This window comes from Hylobates moloch, unplaced genomic scaffold, assembly GCF_009828535.3.
Source record: "Hylobates moloch isolate HMO894 unplaced genomic scaffold, HMol_V3 SCAFFOLD_2, whole genome shotgun sequence".
NCBI lineage: Eukaryota > Metazoa > Chordata > Mammalia > Primates > Hylobatidae > Hylobates > Hylobates moloch.
Window position 1 is genome coordinate 36,112,631 of NW_026652277.1, and position 26,719 is coordinate 36,139,349.

General features: G+C 34.9%; 1 long non-coding RNA gene across 1 annotated transcript in view; it reads right to left on the bottom strand.

Moving 5' to 3' along the window:
- Positions 1-26,719, bottom strand: part of LOC116457532 (uncharacterized) — a 322,472-nt gene that overhangs the window by 193,413 nt on the left and 102,340 nt on the right. Inside the window, exon 2 of the long non-coding RNA XR_009210332.1 lies at positions 20,153-20,218. This is a non-coding gene — a long non-coding RNA (uncharacterized LOC116457532). The remainder of the gene's footprint in view (positions 1-20,152; positions 20,219-26,719) is intronic.

The window sequence follows — 26,719 nt, forward strand, 5'->3', positions numbered from 1 at the left end:
ATTAATTTAATTAATTTCCAAAATGTAACAATTCAATGCGTCAGCAAAGCTATAAAAGGTCCCATTTCTTTACATTGTCACCAAATAACACCAAGAGTTCTTAGATATTAATTTTTGTCAATATGATAGATGTGAGATGGTATCCAAGTGTCTTAATTTACATTTCCCTCTGTCTTAGTAAGAACAACTATGTTTAGTTATTTTGCCCATTTTTCTGATGCTGCATCCTTCCTTTCTTATTAATTCGCGGAAATTCTTTCTCGAATTTCTTTGTTTCCCTGACTAAGGAATATTTCCCTACATTGATGTAATTAAGATGTTCTCATGCTTGCTTTCAAAGTATTTTCTGGTGTTCATTTTGATGTCTTTTCTTTATCTGGAATATGTTATCAAGAACTCTGGAAATCTGCTGCCAATAGTTTTTTAAATATTACTGCTCTCTAATCTTCCATGGCATCTCTTTTTGGAATTTTAGTTGAAATTCCCATATCTTTAGCTTCTCACTTTATTCACCTTTTTCCTTAATTTCTACATCATAATTTTGAACTCTTTATATTTGTGCATTTCGGGTAATTTCCTTAGTTTGTCTTCTAGTTTATTAATTATCTTTCTTAATGTTTAACTAGTTTAATGTATATATATTATTTCAATAATTGTATTCTTTGCTTCTAAGAGTTTTAGTAGTATGTAAAAAAAACTGACTCATATTTTTTATATTTTCTCATTTTATCTCCTGATTATGTAAATATATTATTCTATGTCTTTGATGTCTTTTAGTATACTTCTTTTGTATTCCTTAGCACATTCTTTTATTCTGCAATATTTGAGGATTACTACTCTCTCTGTTTCTCGCTTACGGTATTGTTTTCCCCCACTAACTTCCACTCTGAGCTCTTCTCCAGGAGCCTTTTTCAGTAGTTATCCTGTGCCCTGAGCAATTTTGTGTCTGATTCTGCCAGGCACTTCAAGGCTAGTGGTCCAGGATTCAGTTTTATGATCTTTTCTGAGTTTGGAGGTTTTGGAACTACTGCACATAGGGTCATTTAAAAAACATAATGTTTGTAAAGTATAGAGCATGGATATGAACTAGAATAGATTTTTTCTTTTTTTTCATCAGGTCTTATGAGAGACTGAAAAGCAAATTTCCTTTTTCACTTATTTGCACTATTTTTCACTTATTAACAGCTCTTTAAATTTCTCCATATTTTGTTCAGGCTGCTCAGATCCAACTCTCTGCATTTCACAGGTCAAGGCCTTACCTCCTGACACCACATGACCAAGCTAGCAGGTTAATGTAGTAACAAACTCTGACAACCCACCCTCCCCTGCCCCCCCCATCATCAACTGTTTTCACAAACATTGCCTAAAGAGCTCTTGTCCTTGTTTTCAATTCCTTCTGCATTTCCTGCACCTGGTGGTTTATTTATTTACTTCATTCTAATCTCAGCTTTCAGTGTGTAAACGTGTGGTATATGGTTTTCTTAAATGTTAGTGCTTGGAAAGCCTGCAATTTACCATATTCTTAAAATATGAAGTCAAATGACACATTATTTAACTACTTTTAGTGAAGAATATTAACATGTAGAAGGAATACTTATTCTGATAAACAAAAATAAAAGGTTAAAAAACAGAATCTATTATTTTGCAACTTAAGCAAAGTAACAGTTATATTCTCTCAGGTCCTCAAAGTAGAAAGAAGCCTCTAGGCAAACTTGATTATGGAAAAAAAATGTCAATAGCAGCATACAACATTAAAATTTGCTTCTTGAAAGCAGATAAAATCTTACATAGAGAGAATTATCTTAATCAATACAGTCAATATTATTTAAAAGATAAGATCATAAAGCACTGAATTGGTTTTTATTTTGAAGAACAAAAACAGGAAAAAAATACCACCCTTTAAAAACAATGTATTGGCTCAGTACCTTGGTCAAATTAGTCTCCTTGTGCCTTAGTGTCCTCAACTTTAAATTGAGGATGAGGATTGCATGTTCTTGGTAGGCTTTCACTTTAAAACAAGAAGTCTCAGCAACAGAACTTTCTTTTTTTTTTTTTTTTAAATTATTATTATACTTTAAGTTTTAGGGTACATGTGCACAATGTGCAAGTTTGTTACATATGTATACATGTGCCATGTTGGTGTGCTGCACCCATTAACTTGTCATTTAGCATTAGGTATATCTCCTAATGCTGTCCCTCCCTCCTCCCCCCACCCCACAACAGTCCCCAGAGTGTGATGTTCCCCTTCCTGTGTCCATGTGTTCTCATTGTTCAATTCCCACTTACAAGTGAGAACATGCAGTGTTTGGTTTTTTGACCTTGCGATAGTTTACTGAGAATGATGGTTTCCAGTTTCATCCATGTCCCTACAAAGGACATCAATTCATCATTTTTATGGCTGCATAGTATTCCATGGTGTATATGTGCCACATTTTCTTAATCCAGTCTATCATTGTTGGACATTTGGGTTGGTTCCAAGTCTTTGCTATTGTGAATAGTGCGGCAATAAACATACGTGTGCATGTGTCTTTATAGCAGCATGATTTCTAGTCCTTCGGGTATATACCCAGTAATGGGATGGCTGGGTCAAATGGTATTTCTAGTTCTAGATCCCTGAGGAATCGCCACACTGACTTCCACAATGGTTGAACTAGTTTACAGTCCCACCAACAGTGTAAAAGTGTTCCTATTTCTCCACATCCTCTCCAGCACCTGTTGTTTCCTGACTTTTTAATGATTGGAGCTTCTGCACAGCAAAAGAAACTACCATCAGAGTGAACAGGCAACCTACACAATGGGAGAAAATTTTCGCAACCTACTCATCTGACAAAGGGCTAATATCCAGAATCTACAATGAACTCAAACAAATTTATAAGAAAAAAAAAACAACCCCATCAAAAAGTGGGCAAAGGACATGAACAGACACTTCTCAAAAGAAGACATTTATGCAGCCAAAAAACACATGAAAAAATGCTCATCATCACTGGCCATGAGAGAAATGCAAATCAAAACCACAATGAGATACCATCTCACACCAGTTAGAATGGCAATCATTAAAAAGTCAGGAAACAACAGAACTTTCAACTATAGACCTTGAATGACTTCATGGCTGCCCACCTATGTTTTGAGGATTAAAGTATTTTAACTAACACAACTAGAACAGTCTTTGACACATAGTAAGCACAAAAGAATACTTTTTTTTAAACAAAAAAACCATGAGATCTGTGGAGTAAGAAAAAGGAGAGCTTTATTTCCTATAAAGGGTTACAACCTGTAGGTTGGAAAACGAAGCCACTGGCCAAAACCTAAAGCAGAGGCTTTTGAGACAAACAAAAGGAGGAAGGAAGCCTAGGATTTACACCCAATGGAGTTATCTATACATACCTATTCAGCAGATTATAAGAGAATCTTTGAATATTTGAGAGAGAAACCAAACATATGATGAGTGAATAAACCTACATGATTTCTATGTCCCATATTTACTTTGGGGTACAAATTTAACTTTAAAATAAAGTGAAACTTGGCTCTTTGTGTCAAAAGGTGAATAACAGGACACAAAGGCATCTTGCACTCAGCCTCTGTGGACTGGCCAGAACCAGCCTGTGCTTGGTGGTCAGCTATCAGGGTGGAATGCCTTGTGAGGCTTGTCAGCTGTCACAGCAAAACTGTGAGAAGGGAGGGGAGGTCGGCCCTGGCATCAGGTTATGTGTGGAGAAATCTTCCAGACACTGTTTTTCAGGAACTGGTTTCTGTTTAATAGTAGAAAACACAGTCCTGAAATGGTTATTGAGGTAGGGTAGTGTTAAGACGGGACTGACCTCTTACCTTATCAAAGCTGGGAAATTTCATTTTTCCAGGTTTTGGAGGGGGTCTTTTCTGCCACAAAGAGTCCTTTAATTCTGTCTGGGGGGCTTAGGACTCTATTTTTATTTCACATTTGCTATTGTTGTTGTTATTATTATCTATTTTGGTTATCTATAGCTGCAGAAGAAACACTAAGCTTATTTCCATTAAACGAGAAACATCTATTTCGATAAATATGTTATTGGAAACAATAACCATTTGTTATACCCATGGATTCTTGAGGTCAGGAATCCATAGAGAACATTGCTGATATGGCTCGTCTCTGCTTTTCTGCATCAGACTTCACTTTAAAAAGACTCAGCATCTGGCTTTGACTAGAAAGTTTAGAGTCTGCAATTATTCATGGGTTTCTTCAATTACAAAGCTGGAAGATGGGGATCACTGAAAGGCTGAAAAAGCTGGATCTGCCAATGAGAGCAAATGCATAAGGGCTTTTTATGAGTTTCACAGCACCGTGACTGGGTTCTGTGAGGCAGCATCCCAAAAAGAGCTTCTGCAGAGTGAGCCCTCCAAGATGCCAAAGTGGAAGCAAGGCTTCCTCTGACCTGGTCAATTCAACCATGGTCAAGGATTGTCCTTTCTTTTGATAGGCAAGGCTTTTTAACTTTCTAATCTCGATCATTGTGTATTGATTTCATAGTTTAACTCTTCAACTTACTTAAAAGTTATAGTGTATGCGGTAAGATCCTGCTGCTCTCCCATGTTTTCCTCATGTGTCAATGCATTCCAGACCACTGTAATTATAACAGATATTTATATTTTTTATCTGACTACTTATTTATTTATTCGAGACAGAGTCTTCACTATGTCACCCAGGCTGGAGTGCAGTGGTGCGATCTCGGCTCTCTGCAAGCTCCACACCCTGGGTTCACGCCATTCTCCTGCCTCAGCCTCCCAAGTAGCTGGGACTACAGGCGCCCGCCACCACGCCTGGCTAATTTTTTGTATTTTTAGTAGAGACGGGGTTTCACTGTGTTAGCCAGGATGGTCTCGATTTCTTGACGTCATGATCTGCCCACCTCGGCCTCCCAAAGTACTGGGATTATAGGCATGAGCCACTGTGCCTGGCCACTTTTTATCTATTTTTTTTTTTAATTAATATACGAAGTGTTTAACATTTCTACTTTTTCTTTTTTTTTTTGATGGAGTCTCACTCTGTTGCCCAGGCTGGAGTGCAGTGGCGTGATCTCGGCTTACCGCCTGGCAGGTTCACACCATTCTCCTGCCTCAGCCTCCCAAGTAGCTGGGACTATAGGTGCCCGCCACCAGGCCCAGCTAATTTTTTGTGGTTTTTTAGTAGAGACGGTGTTTCACCGTGTTAGCCAGGATGGTCTCCATCTCCTGACCTCGTGATCTGCCCGCCTCAGCCTCCCAAAGTGCTGGGATTACAGGAGTGAGCCACCACGCCCGGCCCCTAACATTTCTACTTTTAAAAGCTCTCACTTGTGAGTTATTTTAAGAACAAAATTTTTGAAGGATTTTTTTCATTCATATTTTGAAAAATAAATTTTTCACTTCTTCCGGAGTATAATCTCTAAAACTGCTGCTGCAATTACTTTCTAAGTCTCACCATTGCATTTTCCTCTCTCCTATAAATACAGAGCACAATTAGAACAAAGTGAATTTTTGTCAGAAGAGAATGTTTTTTCCTGCACTCTATCTAAAATATCTTTCACATTAGGCAAAGCCATTGGTTCATGGTGACTTCCTGGGACACATGGCTATCCTCACATTGGTTGTAGGTTTCTAGTTAACCTGTTTATGCAATCTTTGCAGAAGATTCATGTACTTGACATTTACTGAGCTCCTAACATGGGCCAGGCATAAAGCAAGTGGAAAATACAGATAGAAAAATGTTAAGACATAACAATAAGTATGTGATTACATGATAAATATTAAATATTAAAATGTGATTTAATGTATTTAACAAATATTGCTTGAACACTATTTGCTACTTAGCAGGCTGGGTAATTATATTCTGCAAGAAGTGTTTCTGCTTATATAGGTAGCATCAAATTTTCTTCAGTTTAATTATGATACATTTCCTTTGTAATTTGATGATAATTATTGATTGCTTGCTTCACATTTAATAATTTATGTGCTCTTTTACTTAAACACATAGTAAGTCAAAAAGCAAGCTTAAAATCCAGCAGGAACACTTTATAAATTGAGGGATGAGTCATAAAGAACTCAGGCCTTTGTTATTTCAAATAAGAGGCTATGTCACAAGGATATCATAAAAAGAAAGACTTGAAGGAAAATAATTGAAAATCTGTATGTGTAAAACTTTCTTCATTAAGTCTTCACAATAAAATTTTGCAATAGTATTTTCATTCACTTAATTTTGAGATTGTTAGTGAAGTATTCACCCACGTAATAAAATGTTGAAGCAAGAGTATGCTGTCTTCGTAAATGGACAGATAAAAGGAGTAGTGCAGAAAGTTTACGGCATTAACAAATAGAACTGATTATATATAAACATACAGAATATTATACAACAGACATGTTACATCACTGGAGATTTCAGTGGTTAATTAGAAAATAATATAGGAAACATTTTCTATTTGGAAAAAAATAAGGTTGGGTCCCTGCCACATATGTCGCAAAATAAATTTCAGATGTGTTAAAATTTCAGATGTCAGAAAATTATGCCATATATGTACTAGAAGATAATAAGGACTATCTTGAAATAAAATCATTAATTTGGCCATTATTTTTGAAGGTCTATTACTTGATAGGGAGAAAGCCAAGTGCTGGCAATTGAAGGCCTACCTAGGTTTAATACTAGATGCAAAATAATAGATAAAACATTATACATTAATCACATCAAATTTTAGTAATAGTCTCCATAAATAAATGTAAATAGCAAACTGGGAAAATCTGCAAATTAATAAACAGAATGCCTACAGCTTAAAATATGCATTTCCTTACTAATAAATAAGAACTTGAATACCACAATATTAATGTTTTTAATTGGATAATTTATATCCATTTAATATTCTGCACTTTTCACAGCCTTGTATAGTATTATTGCAGATTAACCCACCCAAGTAATAGATGCTTATTGTAGAATGATGTTCTTAGTAAGTTAATTTATTTATATCTGAATATATATGGTTTCTTAGACAACTTAAAATATTATTGCTCATTTCCAGAATATTTTAGTTACTTTATTATAAATTAAATTATATGCTATGCCAGCTGGAATACTATATCAACTTAATTTCTATGAAGAATTTTAGAAAATAATCCAATCAAGTAGTTCGCATACTCTTAAGTACCATAGGGGTTCAGTATCAACTGTGGAGAAGGGTAGAACCAGGACAATGGAAGGGGAAAGATAGAGAAAGATTGGCTGTGACCACCTTTGCTTCTAACAAAGCAGTTCTGCTTTATGTGTTTAACATGTAAGGTGTCCTTATAATACTTCATGTAGAGAGAGTCCTCCAATACTATGAGTAGTAGCAATGTCAGTAGTAGCAGCAGTAGTAATGAATAAGCCTACTGTGAAAGGTTAAAAAATGTTCCCTTCCCCCAATATCATGCCTTAATCTCTGAAATTTGTAAATGTTACCTCATCTGGAAAATGTTTCTTTGAAGATGTGATTAAGTAAAGGATGCTGAGATGGGGAGATTATCCTGGTAGACCCTACATGCCATCACATGTATCCTTATAAAAAAGAGAGTTAGAAGGAGGCTTGACTTATGGAAGGTCATGTGAAGATGGAGCAGAGAGCTTTAAAGCTGCTGATCTTGAAGACTGGAGTGAAGCAGGCAAAAGACAAGGAGTGCCAACAACCACCAGAAGCTGGAAGAGGCCAAGAACAGATTCCCCACTCCCAGAGGGCGTGCCACCTGCTGACACCTTGACTTTGGCCTAGAGACACTGATTTGGGAATTCTGGTCTTCAGAACTATAAATCATACATTTCTCTTCTTTTAAACCAAAGTGATTTTAGTAATTTGTTACAGCCGCCTCAGGAAACTAATACAACATTAACCACCAGTTTACTCCAACCCTGCTCAATTTTAAAATGGGAAATTGAAGTTCAGTAAAATTAGAGAATCAGTCAGGGGCATAAAATCAACTAATTAGTATTAAAATTGCAGTGTATTTCAAGTCTTGAGTCTTTGGAGTTGTAGTCTAACATATATTTTTTATTTCGCTGTGATTTTATATCTATATATGCATACATAAAATAAACTGAATAATTTATTATATATAAAATAAATTGAATATATATTTTCTATATATAAATTGAATATATATATATTGAATGTATAACATATATTGAATATATGTATTTCAATAGCTTTTGGGGTACAAGTGGTTTTTGTTTACATGGGTGAAGTATATGGCAATGAATTCTGAGATTTTAATGCATCTGTAATCTTTACATCATGCTCATTACATTGTGAGTTATTATTAGAAATGATATTAGTAAGTAATATCATTAGTAAACTCTGTTGAAATGATTAAAGGTTTCTTTTCACCAAACAAGTAAATTTTTGCCTATTTCTTTTTGAAAGGAAATTATTATTTTTCCCAACTTTTTTCTTTAACTTTACTGAAATATATAAATTGAATAGGCACTGGTGATTTAAATATAAGGAAATTAACAGAGCTTTGAATTCCTGGAACTTGCAGTTGCAATGGAGTAATTGACAATTAAACCTTTAAATGACAAAGTTATTTGCTATGAATACAGAACTGTAGGAGATCACTACTGGAGTACATATTAACTGTACCTGAGAAAGGGCCCCAGATATGGTGACAGAAATATGAGAGAGAGAGAGAGAGAAACAAAGAGAGAGAAAAACAAAGAGAGAGAGAGACAGAGAGTTTTCCAACCACTTATGAAAATTCAAGGAAGGTTTCTCAGAGTAGTGACTTAAGCTGACACTGGAAAGATTAAACAAAGCAATGGGACTATGGAGAGAGCAGCATGTTTGTAGAACTTATCTTTAAGCAGCAAGGTCATGAATTGAAGAGTTGGCTATCAATATTGAAGCAGAATAGGGCTAACTGTGTACACAGTGTACACAGAAAAGAAGACAGCAGGGCTTCGTATTTTGTGAGTCAATTAAACTAGTTACAGTTTTTTTCACAAGATATGTGTTGCAGGTCCGGGCTGCAGGCCAAAATTAGCCTGAACCCAGGCAGAAGAAATGGTCAGATCCTTTTAGAAATTAACAGAAGAGACCTGGTGCAGTGGCTCACACCTGTAATCCCAGCATTTGGGAGGCCGAGGCGGACAGATCACATGAGGCCAGGAGTTCAAGAGCAGCCTGGGCAACATGGCGAAACCCTGTCTCTACTAAAAATACAAAACGTAGCCAGGCATGGTGGTGCACCTGTAATCCCAACTACTCGGAAGCTGAGGCAGGAGAATCATTTGAACCTAGGAGGCAGAGGTTGCAGTGAGCCGAGATAGTGCCACTGCACTCCAGCCTGGGCAACAGAGCGAGACTCCATCTCAAGAAAAAAAAGAAGGAAGGAAGGAAGAAAGAAAGAAAGAAAGAAAGAATGAAAGAAGGGAGGGAGGGAGGAAGGAAGGAAAGAAAGAAACAGAAAGAAAGAAAGAAAGAAAGAAAGAAAGAAAGAAAGAAAGAAAGAAAAGAAAGAAAGAAAGAAAGAAAGAAAGAAAGAAAGAAAGAAAGAAATTCAGTTCTTACAAGAGATGGCAACTGCAAATGAAAGAAGAATATTCTTTGTAGGTTAGAAATTACTGTGCTTACATTGTCTTTTTCTCTTTTCTCTCTCTCTCTCTTTTTTTTTTTCTTTTGCTGAAGACCAGGTTTCTGGCGGACCAAAAAATGTTGGATGACCCCCCTGTAACCACTCACCACATAGATAGTGGCTTCTATAAATTCAGCATTTTTGTAAAAAAAAAGGTGATATTAACACTAAGAGAAATTATAGTTACTTGTATCATCTTTAAATATCACTTTAAACTTTAAATATCACTTTAAACATCCACTGTTTTGAAATAGTGATTGCAGTATATTTTCTGCCCATCCTGCTAATACTTTATTTCTTTTTTTAAAACACTAAATTTTATTTTATTTTATTTTATTTTTATTATTACTATACTTTAAGTTTTAGGGTACATGCGCACAATGTGCAGGTTTGTTACATAGTTAATGGGTGCAGCACGCTAATACTTTATTTCATTGAACCAGAGCCAGCACATACAGTAAATGTGCATCACTTTGTCTGTATTCTTGAGGATTCTGCTTTGTATTGTTAGTGAAAATAACCCTGAAAAGGAAGAATAAATTGTTTAAGGAGTCAAGTGTGATGACTCAGGCAAGTGCGTATACCACTGTTTTAGAGAATAACAAATCAGCATCCTCTCTTATAATCTTCGAACGTGTCTTGGAACAAATAGTTCTGCATGAGTCCATAGATTTTTATTCTTATTTTCAAAAGAATGTTTCTTAACTCATTCCTTATTAATATATAATTTCAGAGTGTGCTGCCTTTGAAACACAATCTGTTTATTTTTAAAAGTAGCAACTTGTTTGGAACTTCTAACATTAAATCGTGATAGGTTATAACTGTTAGTATTTTAGATTTTTAAAATTAGAGATCAATGTAAAAATTTAAAAGCTGTTCCTCAGCCAAATTTGAGATCATCTGCATAGATGTCATAATGGAAGACAGTTATGGATGTATGGATGGGGAAGCTTACTGAGAAAATATATCATAAGTCAATAACAGGCTGTATAATAGCCATCAGGGATTCTAAAATGTACTGCCCAATAGAAGACAGCAAACATAAGTGACTGAGAAGTTACAGAGTTGGGAAGAAGCCAGGACAGTGTCACAACATCTATGCAAAGGGAAGACTGCCTCAAAAGGGAAGTAGCACTCAGCAATATGGATTTTTAATAAGGGATGAAGCAAGGGAGGTATGGAAAATGTTTCCGGTTTCCTAACATAGCTATAGGGAGATGAAGGAGAAATAACCAGATCAAAGAAGATATTCGAAACATGTTAAAACCTCTTTACATCAAAAAAAGGGAATATGCCTATAAACATTGTCAAAAATATGCATCGGCAACATAGTACAAAATATACATGAATCTCTGGTAAATATTTAAAAACTAGACAATTTGGCTATGTGGGAAAGGAGTGATAGAGGATTCTAAGTGGAAAAAGTAGTAAAATCCAAGAAAAAAGTTATGTTTAAAGACTGAAAGACTCCGGGGACAGGAAGAGTCTGCAAAAGAAAAGTAAAGAAATAGTTGGTGGGTAAAGCCCCTGAGAAGGAATAATGGGTGGTCATGCAGCACCACAGGCACTGGCCTGAGGCACCAGGAGCTGCTCCTGCCTTGAAGCAGCAGGGAAGAAGAAAAAGACAATAGTAATTTGGACAGGTTTTGAAGGGAGTCTTTGTGATAGGATTTCTATTTTTTTATATTTTAGGAACCACAGCTATTTGTAGGGCTTTGTGGAAATTGGTGATTATTAGCTAATGGTTCAACCAATCTGCTTTTTCCTTTTTTTATTCTTAATTTTTATTTGTATTTTAAGTGCCGTGATACATGTGCAGGATGTGCAGGTTTGTTACAGAGGTACACATGTGCCATGGCGGTTTGCTGCACCTATCAACCTGTCACCTAGGTATTAAGCCCAGCATGCATTACCTATTCTTCTCAATGCTCTCCTTCTCCCCACTCCACCCGTTACAGGCCCCCAGTGTGTGTTGTTCCCCTCCCTGTGTCCATGTGTTCTCATTGTTCAGCTCCCACTTTAAGTGAGAACATGTGGTGTTTAGTTTTCTGGTCTTACATTAGTTTGCTGAGAATAATGGCTTCCAGCTCCATCCACATCCCTCCAAAGGACATGATCTCATTCTTTGTTATGGCTGCATAGTATTCCATGGTGTATACGTACCACATTTTCTTTATCCAGTCTATCACTGATCGGGATTTGAGTAGATTCCATGTCTTTGCTCTTGTGAATAGTGCTGCAATGAACATATGTGTGCATATATCTTTGTAATAGAATGCGAGTCTGCTTTTTTCATAACCATACTCAACAATCCTCAGCTTCTGGGGAACACCCCTGGCTAAATTTGGCTCCATCTGAGTTCATTTTATTTGGTTTCATTCAGGGCTATGATTTTTGTCCAGGCAAGTGTGACGAAAAAGATAGAGGCATAAAACAATTTGAGACATTGGCAAGCATGTTCTTGAAATGATGCTCCTAGGAACTTAATCCAAGTATGATTAGCATAGAAGAACAGGCCTATCTCCTGGGAATTCAGTCACCGATGTCAGTGACTGAAAGTCTCCAAAAAAGTGAATGAAGTCATAGGGCTGCCATTGAACACGTGAGCTGGAAGAAAGGAGGTTGAGATAGTGATTTTTATAGGCTCATCAATTTGAGGTGATGACAGGTTCAAGATCTGACTTTAAGGGTGGGTTGCTGTGGAGATATGAATGATGATAAAGTAATTAATAATAATAACAATAAAGTTTGTTGAGAGTCTATGAGGATCCAGACTCATTTTTGGTACATTTTATCTTTTCTTTCTCTCTCTCTTTCTTTCTTTTCTTTCTTTCTTTCTCTCTTTCTTTCTTTTCTTTCTTTCTTTCCTTCTTTCTTTCTTTCTTTCTTTCTTTCTTTCTTTCTTTCTTTCTTTCTTTCCTTCCTTCTTTCCTTTCTTTCTTTCTCTTTCTTTCCTTCTTTCTCCTTCTCTCCTTCCTTCCTCCCTCCCTCCCTCCCTCCCTTCCTTCCTTCCCTTTCTTTCTTTCTTTCTTTCTTTCTTTCTTTCTTTCTTTCTTTCTTTCTTTCTTTCTCTTTCTTTCTTTCTTCCTTTCTTTCTTTTTCTTGACGAAGTTTTGCTGTTGCCCCCAAGCTGGAGTGCAATGATGCTACCTTGGCTATCTTGGCTCACTGCAACCTCCGCCTCCTGTGTTCAAGCAATTCTCCTGCCTCAGCCTCCTGAGTAGCTGGGATTACAGGTGCCTGCCACTACGCTGGGCTAATTTTTGTGTTTTTAGTAGAGATGAGGTTTCACCATGTTGGCCAGGTTGGTCTCACACTCCTGACCTCAGGAGATCCACCTACCTCGGCCTCCCAAACTGTTGAGATTACAGCGGTGAGCCACCATGCCTGGCCCTACTTATTTATTTCTCTCAACAATCTTAAATTCAGAAATTATAATTATCCTTGTTTCACTTATGAGAAAATTAAGACACTGACAGTATAGTAACTTTCTTTGGTGGTTGTGAATGAAGCTTTCCGGTTCAGAAATGGGAAGGCAGGTAGACTACACAGTCCATAGCTTTGGCTCAAACATGTGTTGTCTCTTTAAAATGACTGGTATAGGGTAGGTCTTATATGTAGATACTAAAGTCATCCAGGATATTGATGTTTAGGGTGGAAAAGAAGACTATAATCAAAGTGCTCAACTTTTCAATAAATGAGAGAAAGGGTACAAAGTCAGATGACTAATCAGCAGAAAGGGAAGAGATGGCCCAGGTGCATGGCATGAGCTGCATTAGGCAAATCTGACTAAAAGAATAATACGGAACATCTGGTAGATACTATGTGACTATAAGAGGAACACATCCTCAACACCTGGCATATATATATTCTTATCCTCATACCCTTGCTATATATCTATATCGATATATCTATATCTATCTATCTATATATGTATGTATGTATATATATGTGTGTGTGTATATATATATATATATATATAGAGAGAGAGAGAGAGAGAGAGATAGAGAGAGAACTATCTCCCTATATATATATAGATAGAGAGAGAGCGCAAGATTTGAGATAATTCCAGGAAAAAATGAAAGATTACATCTCATTTAAAACAAAAGGCCCCAGTCTGTGATGTTCCTCTTCCTGTGTCCAAGTGTTCTCATTGTTCAATTCCCATCTATGACTGAGAACATGTGGTGTTTGGTTTTTTGTTCTTGCAATAGTTTGCTGAGAATGATGGTTTCCAGCTTCATCCATGTCCCTACAAAGGACATGAACGCTTCCTTTTTTATGGATGCATAGTATTCCATGGTGTATATGTGCCACATTTTCTTAATCCAGTCTATCATTGATGGACATTTGGGTTGGTTCCAAGTCTTTGCTATTGTGAATAGTGCCGCAATAAACATACGTGTGCATGTGTCTTTATAGCAGCATGATTTATCGTCCTTTGGGTATATACCCAGTAATGGGATGGCTGGGTCAAATGGTATTTCTAGTTCTAGTTCCTTGAGGAATCGCCACACTGACTTCCACAATGGTTGAACTAGTTTACAGTCCCACCAACAGTGTAAAAGTGTTCCTATTTCTCCACATCCTCTCCAGCACCTGTTGTTTCCTGACTTTTTAATGATGGCCATTCTAACTGGTGTGAGATGGTATCTCACTGTGGTTTTGATTTGCATTTCTCTGATGGCCAGTGATGATGAGCATTTTTTCATGTGTTTTTTAGCTGCATAAATGTCTTCTTTTGAGAAGTGTCTGTTCATGTCCTTTGCCCACTTTTCGATGGGGTTGTTTGTTTTTTTCTTGTAAATTTGTTTGAGTTCTTTGTAGATTCTGGATATTAGTCCTTTGTCAGATGAGTAGATTGCAAAAATTTTCTCCCATTGTGTAGGTTGCCTGTTCACTCTGATGGTAGTTTCTTTTGCTGTGCAGAAGCTCTTTAGTTTAATTCGATCCCATTTGTCAATTTTGGCTTTTGTATTAATGCTACTAAAATTGAAGGTGCAAGGCATTGAAAAAGTGTTACTAGGATCTAGAGAATTTGACTGCATGACTCTAGCTGTAGCAACAGAAATATCAAAATGGCTGATAAAATATTGTCCCAACAAGAAGAAAGCTGTAGAATAAACACCTTGATCTTTCTCTACCACAGTCCTCCCAATTGTTGCTAATGCATTCCTTTGGAAGCTAGAGAGCATGGGACCCTGCTAAGGTCATGCATCAATGGCAGCCTCCTGGAGCAAAGGCATAAGGTACAGAAAGATCTGGAAGGGCTAACTGTTAAAATTTTCCCCAAGAAAGATGACGTCATCACACTCAGGGCTGCCACACATGGTTGTGTCCATTGTGCAGTGCACAACCCCAAGAGGCACCATCCACATAGGCAGCAGTACTGTATGCCCATTCTGCCTGTCTTGCAGGTATGACTGTGATTTATCAATCTTTGAAAGCATAATCAGATTATAATTTGTCTTTTTCACATAATAGCTAAACTTCAAATAGAAGAATTCAAGGCTATCATGATAGTGGACTATTCACTTCCACTAATTGGGAACCAGCTGTGGCACAGGGTAGCCTTACATAAGTGCCTGTTTATTTTATGTTTTTTGTTTGTATATTAGTAACACATGATTTAATGTAACTCACAACTGGAACTCTTATCACATCAATACATATTTTATTATAATAATATACATTTAATAAAATATATTGTAATATTTTATTATAATAGCAATAATATTTTGTTATCTAAAACTATGTAAAACAGACCAAAAAAAGTTCTCAATGCAGTTCTAGCCCTGTGAATTTTGTAAAGATGTTGGACAACACTGAATGGAAAACATAGGTGATGCGTGTGAAGTGTGTTGATGAGATCTTCATCACTGTTATTAAAACTAGTCTCCTTCAAATAGATTTCAAGTATTTCTAATAGAATCATAATTATAGATAATGTGACACCTGATTTTTCTTTACTAATTCAATCTAAAAAGATTTGGGGGAACAATAAATTAATTAAGAAATAAAGTCGTATCCTTTTCTACTGATAAAAATTTAGAAACATGATGTGAATACATATAAATTTTAAACACTTTAACAATTGATTTTAATAGTCTTAAAGCATAGTACTTAGTTTTTCATGGGAAACCAGATTTAGGTAATGTCCTTCTGCTGTTTTAAATTTCAGTATATAAACTTTATATTTACAGAATATGGTAAAATAGCAGTTGAACAGAGAGAAATCAGCCATATGTAAAATTGACTAACCATGTGTTTATTTAGCCTCCACATCTTATTAAACAACATCATCTTTGTTTAGAGAATAATCAGGACTGCTAAAAGCAGTTTATCAAATATTCACTGTAATGTCTACAGAAAGAATCTTGTTAGAGGAGAAAGCAAATTTTATTATCAATTTTATGGCAAATAAAATCCTGATGGGGGTTAACAGAGAAGCCTTAGGGTCTGAAAGAAAAAGTTAATATACACCGTGTGGGAAATATTTACCAAAGCTTTTTGTTTACCCAATTCCATTGCATATTATGTAAATATGTGTTGAGGTACTTAAATAATGTTTGAACTACAAAATGCAATATTTCAAAACCTTACCTAATAAGAAAATTATAGAATTTTTTTATTAATTGTCACATTACAGAATATGATTTGACACAGTATCTTCAAATAAAGAGTATCTATGACATGATGGCATAGAAACAATAGGGATAGAGAAGCAAGAGAAAATTTTAATGTATTCATACTTCCAATTTCCTTAGCACGAATTCCAATTCAAAGACTCAGATTTTTGCTCAGATGACTGAAATAATGCATTAATGTTATACTGTCATTCCAAATTCCACCACGTGTCATTTAAGTCTCAAAGTTCAATTAAAGTGACAAGGATGACACACATCAATAGTTAAGGAGGAAAAATAAAAAGTGAGGGAACTTCTAAATGACATTTAATTATGATCTCATGGTAGAAATCATTCTACAAAGAAAGGAAATGCAATAGAAAGCAAGATGTCATACTTTGGAATTTTCATCCCCAGAGAGAGTAAGCCAAAAAAAACCTGTAGCAGGGTGTGATTAAGTCTGTATGTTGTTCTCGACCTCATTAATGGAGTCAGCGGATGTATTTCCAGATCAATTTGTATGCAAATGTAACAGAAATAAGAATGCAGCTTTACAACTAATCTGCCCACTTTTAGACTATGTACTTTTTTTCCTCTCTTGCCATCTTCATTTATTCATTGAATGATATTTATTGGTGGCCTCACAAAAGTGTCTTGAAAACTGACTGTGTATGGTAAACAAAAAAAGGAAAATGTAAATCTATAATTTTATTTTATATGAGAAGCGTGGTATTTAAATGCAGCCTAACATTCTCTGAAGACTTTTATAGGTGTGATTTTCTTTACTCCTAAATTTTTCTAGTGCATCCTAATATACTGGAAAGTGACTAATCAATAAGTACAGACTTTGGCACAGTTACAGCCCATTCAGCTTGAGGGATGGAAGGGGACATTTCATGTCATTACGACAAACAATAGGAGCCAAAATGGAGGCGTCTTTTGCTGGTAATGAAAAGTCTACAGCTATAAGACTTTTGTTTGTGAGAGTGGTGTACATTTTTGGTATTATGAATGCAGTGTCAATCTGATATGATACTCATTATGTATACGGTTCACACTTGATTTCAACTGCTTATTCAATTAAAGTCAGTTGATAAATAATATATTGTGAAGTATCTAGTTATTGCCATTTTTTCATATTATTTGACACAGTATATTCAAATAAAGGATATCTATGACACGAAGGTATTATTAGAAACGTTGGGGAAAATTAGTTTTACTTTTGTATCATTTTATAAAGATTATACAAACCTGAACTAGGCAGATGAGGTGAAATAAGCCTGAAAAGGAGAAATCTAAGAGGCTTACAGGAGGAAAAACCAGTAAGATTTATGACTAGTTATGGGAAGAGGGAAAACCAGAATCAACCCTAACTGAAGAATGTCCTTCCGGGACACCAAGAGTGCTGAGTCCCTGAATAGGGTCGCAGGTTAAATATAGGGCAGACTGAAATTTACAAGCCATTATTAAAAAGCACTTGAACTTCAGGTTCCATTTTAATCAGACTGATAATATGTGATTTTTTCCTCTTCCTCCCAAGATCCTATTAAAAACAGTAGTACACAATAACGAAAACAATGAAGTTAAAAAATGAACAGGGCTAATGTTCCCACAGTCTTAAAGTACTAAATCCTCACTTACCATGGCAAAAGTCAGTAGGTAATATTCACAGTTAATCAATGTATATTAACTATTATAAGTATCTAATGTAGTGATGTGAAAGTAACCAACAGAATAAAAGAGACAGAAATTTTTTTTTTTAAAGTATTAGGGGTGGGACAAGGAGCAGTGGAGCAATGTAACCTTTGCTTTTCCTTATAGGGCCTTGTGTACCACTGGATTTATAAGCTCTGTGTGTGTGTGGTGTGTGTGTGTGTGTGGGTGCGCTATGTGTGTGTTTCTTAAAACATAACACTACTAAGGAAAAAATAGTATTGTATGTACTGAGAATTCAACACATTCCTAAATATGCTATTTACATTAAAACAGGAATTTCTAATCACACAAACTTCCATCGGCCGCCTTAAAATTTAATAGTCAATACCTTTCTTGTAAACATATTTATAAAGTTCCTGAAATGTTAAATTATAATATGCTATTTTAATTTTAATTACATATTAAGGGTTCATATATAATCCTGATAAACTTTTTGGCTCAGATATGCTTTCAATTCTTTGAAAATATGGTATACATTTGTGAATATGCATCACTGATGCTTTTTGGCAGTCTAGTTTAAATTAGTATGGAGATTTATAAAATCTCAATATTTTGGCATCATTTTCAATAGCAGATCAACAAACGTCTTTTCAACACCTATTAAAAAATGAGGTAATATGTTGCTCACTGTTCTTTAAGCATGCTAAGGAATAAGGGTTCTCATTCAAATCCTCTCTATATTAACCTGTCAATCCCTGTCGATTCACAGAAAACCTCCACCAACTATGAGCCTGAAAAGTAATGCCTGCTATTAGAAGAGCTCAAGGCCCACAAGCATCCCTTATATGACAACATGCCTTTATTAAAATGCTGTGATTTCTTCTGTTAACTTCGTCGAAATATCTATTCATTTTAAATGCACAATTCAGTGACTTTCAGTACATTAAGAGAGTGGTGTAAACAATATCAAAATCTAACTTTAGACACTTCCAGCACCCCAAAAAACAAACATTGTGCCCATATATATTCACTCCTAAGCCCCACATGTTGCCCCACATCACCACCAATCTACTTTCTGTCTCTATGGATTATATGGTCAGTTCTTTATGAATAACTTGAGATTAGACATTTTCAGTCAACTCAAAGTTTGAAACCTGTTGTTCAGTTAAAGTATTAAAATAAAATAATTTCTCATGTCTTAATTTTGCTTATATTTATTCAAAAAGCAGTCTAGAATCCATGAATACTTTCCAGTGTCATTACTCAATTGTTTGGCTGTTTTTTACCATATTTATTTTAATATATCATTGATCAAAATTAGCTGGATGACTGGCAAATCAACATTATAGTTGTATAAATTAACCAGATGCAATGCTTAGGTTAATAGCATAGTCTGCAAAACACTGACTCCTTGTAGAATTTTCCTTACCTTGGAAAATCAGTTTCAGGTTTAGAACTCTGTTTGTAATTAGCTAAAATCGTTTTTTTCTAAACATAAATTCATTTATTTATATGTATACTTTGGGTTGTAAGTATATTGGTAAGTTTTCCCTGAACTGAAGAGTTAGCCTAATTGTGACCAAACTCTTATAAATATAACAGTGATGTCAATTCCCAGTGTAGTAGTAACAATTTCTGCAAATTACTAGCTAAAATTGTTATTTTATAATTTATCCAAATCCAATGAGAATAGTTCAGATACATTGGATTAAGACCAAAACACTATCATTTTATAGATCAACATAAAACAATATAGAAATCTTTCTTTTAAAAAGCCTGGGCAATGGCTTCGGTAAAATAAGCCCATTAGACTACCATCTTTCACTGCACCACAGGAGTAAGAGAAAGGTTGGTCATTCTCAAAGCTGAAATCTTGTCAGCCTCACTGTAGATTTATGAGGCAGTGTTCTAATCCCTTGTTATTATCTGTCTTGTTGTTCTCCATTACTGCATCCTCAAGGAGGCTGTTTTGTTGTGTACTCCTCATGTCATGCTCAGCTGAAGTATAACTGACTGGAAGACCACCTACACTTACGGTGCATTCACACACAGATGAGTGGATGCTAGAAAAGTTGTACATCCATTAAGCAGAGAATTAGTTTTGATGTTATTCATTTATCTATCAAATATACTTAGACATATGAGTTCTCTGAAGGCTTGTTTACTAAGAAATGGTTCTTTACTCTTAGATAGGGGAAATGAAAGATATTGCTGCTGTCAATGAGTTTAAAAGCTTTTATGCAGAAGTCTGAAAAATGAGAACTTACCTCATTTTTCCATTGTCTGTTTTGTGGCATTTTCAAAGTGAATTCTTTCAGCAGGCTATTTTCATGCTGTGATCAGAAAGGAAATACACCATTACTTTGTGTTGCCTTATTCCATCTCTAAATAGAAATGTATAGAAATTTAAGTCATCAGTGACTTAGATATTTCCAATTGCGGGTAGTCTTTTAAAAAATAATAAAATATGATGAACAGATAATTTAAAATGTTGGTTTTCATTTGTATTAAAAATGTGCTAAATTTGATGTGATATGGCATATGTGGGAAGTGAGGAAGGGCAAGTCAGTGGAGATAGTCATCAGGAGCATGATCAGGTTTGTGAAGGAGAAGTACAGGATGTTGTCTAAAAATATAGTAGGGACATGCATGCTGATATGAGGAGTCTTGGAAGCTCTTTGGGGAAGTGGCAGATAAGTCTAACTTTAAAGATTAAGAGTTAGCAATGAAAAGAGAAGAAGATGAATATTCAGACTTCAGAAATCAGAGAGTGAATACTTGGAGACAGACCATCTACCAAATAACAGTCAATATTTTTGACATAACCTTCAAAATGAACTCATAATATTTTAATATCTTTTAACATTGTTGTCATTAGAAACTTGATAATTCTTAGTGAGACTAAAAGTGAAAAAAATATGTTCAAAACACTCATATACAGTTAGGAATGAATATGCATAGTTAATTGTCCAATGGCACACATTATATTAGTTACTTTAACATAATACCTACTCTATTAATAATTTATTAATACTATAACATAGACATGGAGAGTTCTATTAAAATAGTGTCATGCATCACTTAATGATAAAGACACATTCTGAGAATTGTAGCATGAGGCATTTGTCATCATGTGAACATAATAGAGTGTACTCACACAAACATAGATGGTATAGCCTAATATACACCTAGGCTACAGCTAAGCCTTGTGGTATAGCCTTTTGCTCCTAGGCCACAAACCTATACAGCATGTTACTATGCTGAATACTGGAGGCAACTGAACACATGGCAAGTATTTGTGTATCTAAGCATATCTGACCACAGAAAAGGCACAGTAAAAATACAGTATCATAATCTTCTAGGATCACAGTTGCATATGCAGTCCATTGTTGATGGAAATGTTCTGTGGCGCATGACTGTTTATGTCTAATTCAGGGTACTCTGCATTAACATTGCATACTTCATAATCATGTAATAATTTCAAGATCTTGAATCCATCATAAAATAGCCAATTTTTTCTAAGTACCCTATTTGGGTTTATGAATAGAATTAAGAATAGTTATTGAATATCCTGACTCAAATTTTATCTTCATAATAAAATACATTTATGTTGTACAGTGTTTACATGTTAGATAAAGATTTAAAATGAAGTCAAAAAGTAAAACATACATTCCCAGTTCTACTACCTTGTTAATTTTGAGTGATGAGTTTTTTTCTAGACTTTCACATATATATGTTTTGCCTTTCTAAGTTATATCACATAAACAATTGGAAAGTCTGCTTTTTCAATTCAACTTAAATAAACACTAGGCTAAATTGTTTAAAATTTCACTGGAAACTTTAAAGAAAAAAGTAGCCATTAACAGGATTGCGGTCAATTTTTTTACCATATTGAAACATAGGCTTAATGTAGTTTAGTTAAACAAAATTGATAAGAATAAGAGAAAAATGTTAAAATTAATGGTATATACTGCCAAATTGTTTTCTAATGTGGCTTATTTAAAGTTAACATTATTTAGCTAAGACTTAATATTAATTGTGAATAATAAGCAGAATTTTTTTCTTCCAATTTGAGTTAGTGGTTTCACATCTAATATGCATAGGAGCAATATATTCAAATTAATTTGAGAACCAAAAGGAACCTGTAGGACACTAGGTGGTTCTTCTTGGTTTTGTACGTGGTAGGGTGATGACTTTGAATATTATAGTCCTCAATTCCAGGCTGATATACAGCATTTTGAACCCCTAATTTTTCCTAATTTATTTTCAACATGTTTGTGACATTTTAAAATTTTATATAAAACAAATACAACTTGAGCTCAACTACATCTAGTCTTTGATAACACTTCATTCAGAAGATCTCTACTTTTCCTTTTGTTTTCTTTCTAAATTTCCAATCTAGACTAGCATATCTATGTCAGCACTCTTTCTACATTTGACATAGGTTACAACGCTCCCCTCTTACCTCTTACACAAATGAAACTACATTTTTATCTCAGATGTATTTATTTCTAGCTCAGTGAAATGAATTCAACTGAATTTTAAACTTAAAAACATATGCACATTAAAAATATTATATTTCTTTAGAGATTAAAAAAGAAAGGCTAAATTATATTACCACAGACAATTATCAATATATTCATAACCTTCCTTTTTTTCTGTCTGCTTTTATTCACTAAGTTGTGCACCTAGACAGAGGCAGCCACTGAGTTGAAATACAGTGATTTCTCAATTGACTAACCCTCTGTTTTCAAAACCTGAAGAAAGCCATTCATTCTGAGTTTCCAGAGAGTCGTCGAAAGGTAAAAAGTCTTTAGTGTGGAAGACTGAATATGCTAAAGATACAATGACCAGACCATACATTATAACAGAAAGCTGACCTCCAACCTCTGCTACAGCCAGCCCCAATACTTGGCCAATGAATGTTTTGTTTTGTTTTTTAGCACCCTCCCCCCCAACTCAGAACCAACCAGAAGCCAAATATGTTTCCCCAATTAATTATATGAGATGCTCTGCTTTTAGTTAGCCTTTCTCCAGGTTCTCCATGACCTCTTGCTCTGAGAGCATACACCCAATCCTTGTCTTTTTTCACTATTAGGTTTTCCCACTTCTTTGCTTGCCTTTAAGTCTCTGCCAAATGCAAGTGATGGTGGCTGAACCCCTTTGTACAGCAACTTCTGAATAAATAGCCTCTGTTTGTTCTCATTTGATTTGTCTTCATTTATTTCCTTAAGTGTTTGTTGTAAATCTTTGATGCATGAAGGAGGGACTAATCAAGGGCTATTGTCTCCAGGTCCAGCACATGGAGAGGAGACAGGGCCAGCTGGGCGGTGACATTTTGCAGTGTCCAGTAGTGTCCATCCGTACAGAGCTTATAGCCAGCTGTGTCAGGAATGAAAGGATCATTCCCAGAGAAGGAGGGGAAAAGAGAGGGCTTACTGAGTTGTATAAAAGGAGGAATGGTTTAGTCCAGAACAGAGCCTTGTAAAAACTCAGTACAACTATTACGCACATAATATTAGGCAGCCACCTTGCCTAATTAGCTCCCTAAGTTTTCAATACGTTCTTAATTTCTTTACTTTTATTGGATATAAGTTCTTTGTCACATAGAAGGTTTTCAAGTATTTTCTTTCAGTCTGTGGCTTGTCTTTTCATTCCCATGAATATTCTTTGCAGAGGAAATTTTAAAAATTTTCATGATCTAATTTAACATTTTTCGTTCTTATTTTACAGTATTTGTGCCCTATTTCTTTCTCTTCTCTTTATGGTACTCCAGTTGCATCCATGGTATTTCATTTGATACTGCCCCAAAGCTTATTGGTGCTCTATTCACTTTGCAGAGTCTTTGGTTTTGTTTTGTTCTGTTTTGTTGTTTTCTCCCCACACTGTGTTTCATTTGGAAGCTTCTACCACAAATTCTTCAAATTCACTAATCTTTTGTTCTTTAGCTAAAACTTGAGGCAATCTCTCCACAGAGCTCTAGCAGTATTTTTTCTCCAGTATTTTGTCCTACAAATCCTATCACCTTCTCTTACACAAAAACTGAACTTTGGCTGGAAGTGGTGGCTCATGCCTGTAATTCCAGCACTTTGGGAGGCTGAGGTGGGCAGATCACCTGAGGTCAGCAATTAAAGACCAGCCTGACCAACATGGTGAAACCCCGTCACTACTAAAAATATAAAATTAGCCAGGCGTGGTGGCACATGCCTGTAATCCCAGCTACTTTCGAGGCCAAAGCAGGAGAATCGCTTGAATCCGGGAGGCGGAGATTGCAGTGAGCAGAGATTGCGCCACTGCACTCCAGCCTGGGCAACAAGAGCGAAACTCCATCTAAAAACAAAACAAAACAAAACAAAAAACTGAACCTTGCCTCTTCAACATAGCCAGCCTGCCAGCCTCTGTTTGAATTGTTCCTCTCTGACTGTGGCTCCACTCCGCAATCTGAAGGAATCTGAGGGCTCAGCTGATTTGTTTCCCTTTTCTCACATATTAGCATCTAGGATTAGCTCAAATTCAATGGCTGACAACTTATTTCATGAATTTGTTCATTTTTCTGATTTTTTAAAGACAAGAGGGTAAATCAGATTTCTATTATTCCATTATGGCTGGAAGTAGAATTCCTAGGAACTCTTCTTAAAATGCACAAATATTCTGCTACTTCTCTCCTTTTTCTTGCAACTTGATTACTATTTTTCTTTGACTTTGAAATCATTTGGAGGTTTTTAGGTAGACAAAGTCAAAGTACCATAAATAAATTCTATATGTGAATTCTTACACCAAACAATGTGTCAGTCATTTATTTTTAGGTTTTATTTTAATAGGCTAAAATCATTATTTGTTTTATAATGATTTTAACTATTTGTGTATATTCCTATTTCATCAGTTAATTTTTAAAAAAATAAATTAGAGCAAAACTTAAAGGCATTTCTCATGTCCTTATTTGTCGCATCATGTTAGAAATTTAACCAGTTATGTTTATTATATAACTGCTAATATATTTGACAAAATTTAAAAAAATAGAAAAATGTAAAAATATTATTTTGCATAGCTAACTTAAAACTGTTCTTTTCTTTTTCTGGTTACAAATTTATGTGTGACAATATAATTATTGCTTATATCTCTAATTATATATAAAGAGCTACTATGGCAGTAAATTTCCAGTGCTGAGAAAAAAAGTAGTCAGGATTAAAATAACAATTACTCTTTTGTATTTACACGAACCTCAATATTACATCCTGGTGACAAGCTAAACTAACCTATATATTACCTAGAAACTATTTAGGTCAGGAGAGAAAACTAAATTAGCTCTTCCACAAACCACTGACTGGGTTTATGCCAAGTATCCTTTTAATTTGGTATTCCTGGTAAATAGAAAAGAATATAAAGATGATTTTTAAGCAAAATATGAATAGAAATTTGTAGTTTTTAAATATTTTACTTCAATTCTAGGAGTAAAATTTCAGTCTATTCACACTCCGTCTGAAGGGTACATCAACATCCTCTACACTGTATTAAAATACATCTAAGGGAAAAATGGTAATTTTTTAAAATCAAAATATCTTTGGATCTTATGCTCATGAGCACAAAAGAAAAATATTTTAAAGAAAAATAAACAATGTTATCATTCATTACTCATTGTTTATTACTTATATTGTTTTTACTGATATCTATGAGTTAAATTTTGTTGATTGAAATTTCTTTATGTTTTATGGATTCACTCATTCAGTCAATATTTCTTATGGACCTACACTGTGCCAGCTATTGTTATAGGAGCTGCAAATATAGTAGTCAAAAAAGGCAAAGAAGAAGTATCTTTACTTATGAAATTTTATTTCTAGTTGCATAAATAGCCAGTAAACAAAATAAATAATATAGTGCATTATAATATGATGTTCCATTTTACCTCCTTCCATGTAAACACACTCTCTTGGTAGCTGATGACAATTGTCCAATTAGGTACAGTTACTACCTTAATAAAACTTAAATTCCTTTTGCACATACTAAACAATTTGCATGGGCATATGGTCAACCAGACTGTTGCTTTTCTGCCTGGGGATAAATATGTACCTTCCTTTCTTTATTCATTGAATTGAGCTTACTACACTGCAAATGTGGCCTATTCTCACCAGCAACCGAGAACGTTGTCCATTATCAACTCATTCACCAGGATGTCTTTTCAATCATACTAAAATAGATTGTTGGTTGTAACTTGATTTACAGTCATTCTCCATGTGCAGACTCCCATCTTGTAGTTAATCAATTATGTGACATGAATATTTGAACTTATCCTTTTCTTTGTTTCCATAGTCTTAACATTCTCATTTCTTTTTATACCTCCCCTTTTGTGTTCAAACTTCACTTTATATTTTCTATATATAGTTACTACAATTAGAGCAGTACCATCTGATCCTTTTATTATTTTCAGAAGATAAAAAAAGCAATATACCTATTTAGTCATAATTATGTTGTGGGGTTTTATATTGTTCTGTTCTATTTTTGGTGATATATCTTACATTTGAGTATTCTTTGTTTTTTATTAACAACACTATTGTACATATCTGCTCAGTTTTTAAGAACAACTATAACAGAGATAAAATCATGAAAATCAATATATAGTCAATACATATTTAATCAATATAGTCAACCACGTATGTAAATCACATACTCATTTTCCCCTCTTGACTGTTAGCTACTACATGTCCTAAATTTTAGGACAATTTTGATTTAAATAATTCGCCCTACTTTCAGAAGAAATATTAGATTCGTATGTCCTGGTATTTTGGAAAATCATGTCATCATTCCTATAAAACGAGATTACTAAATGTACCTTAGAT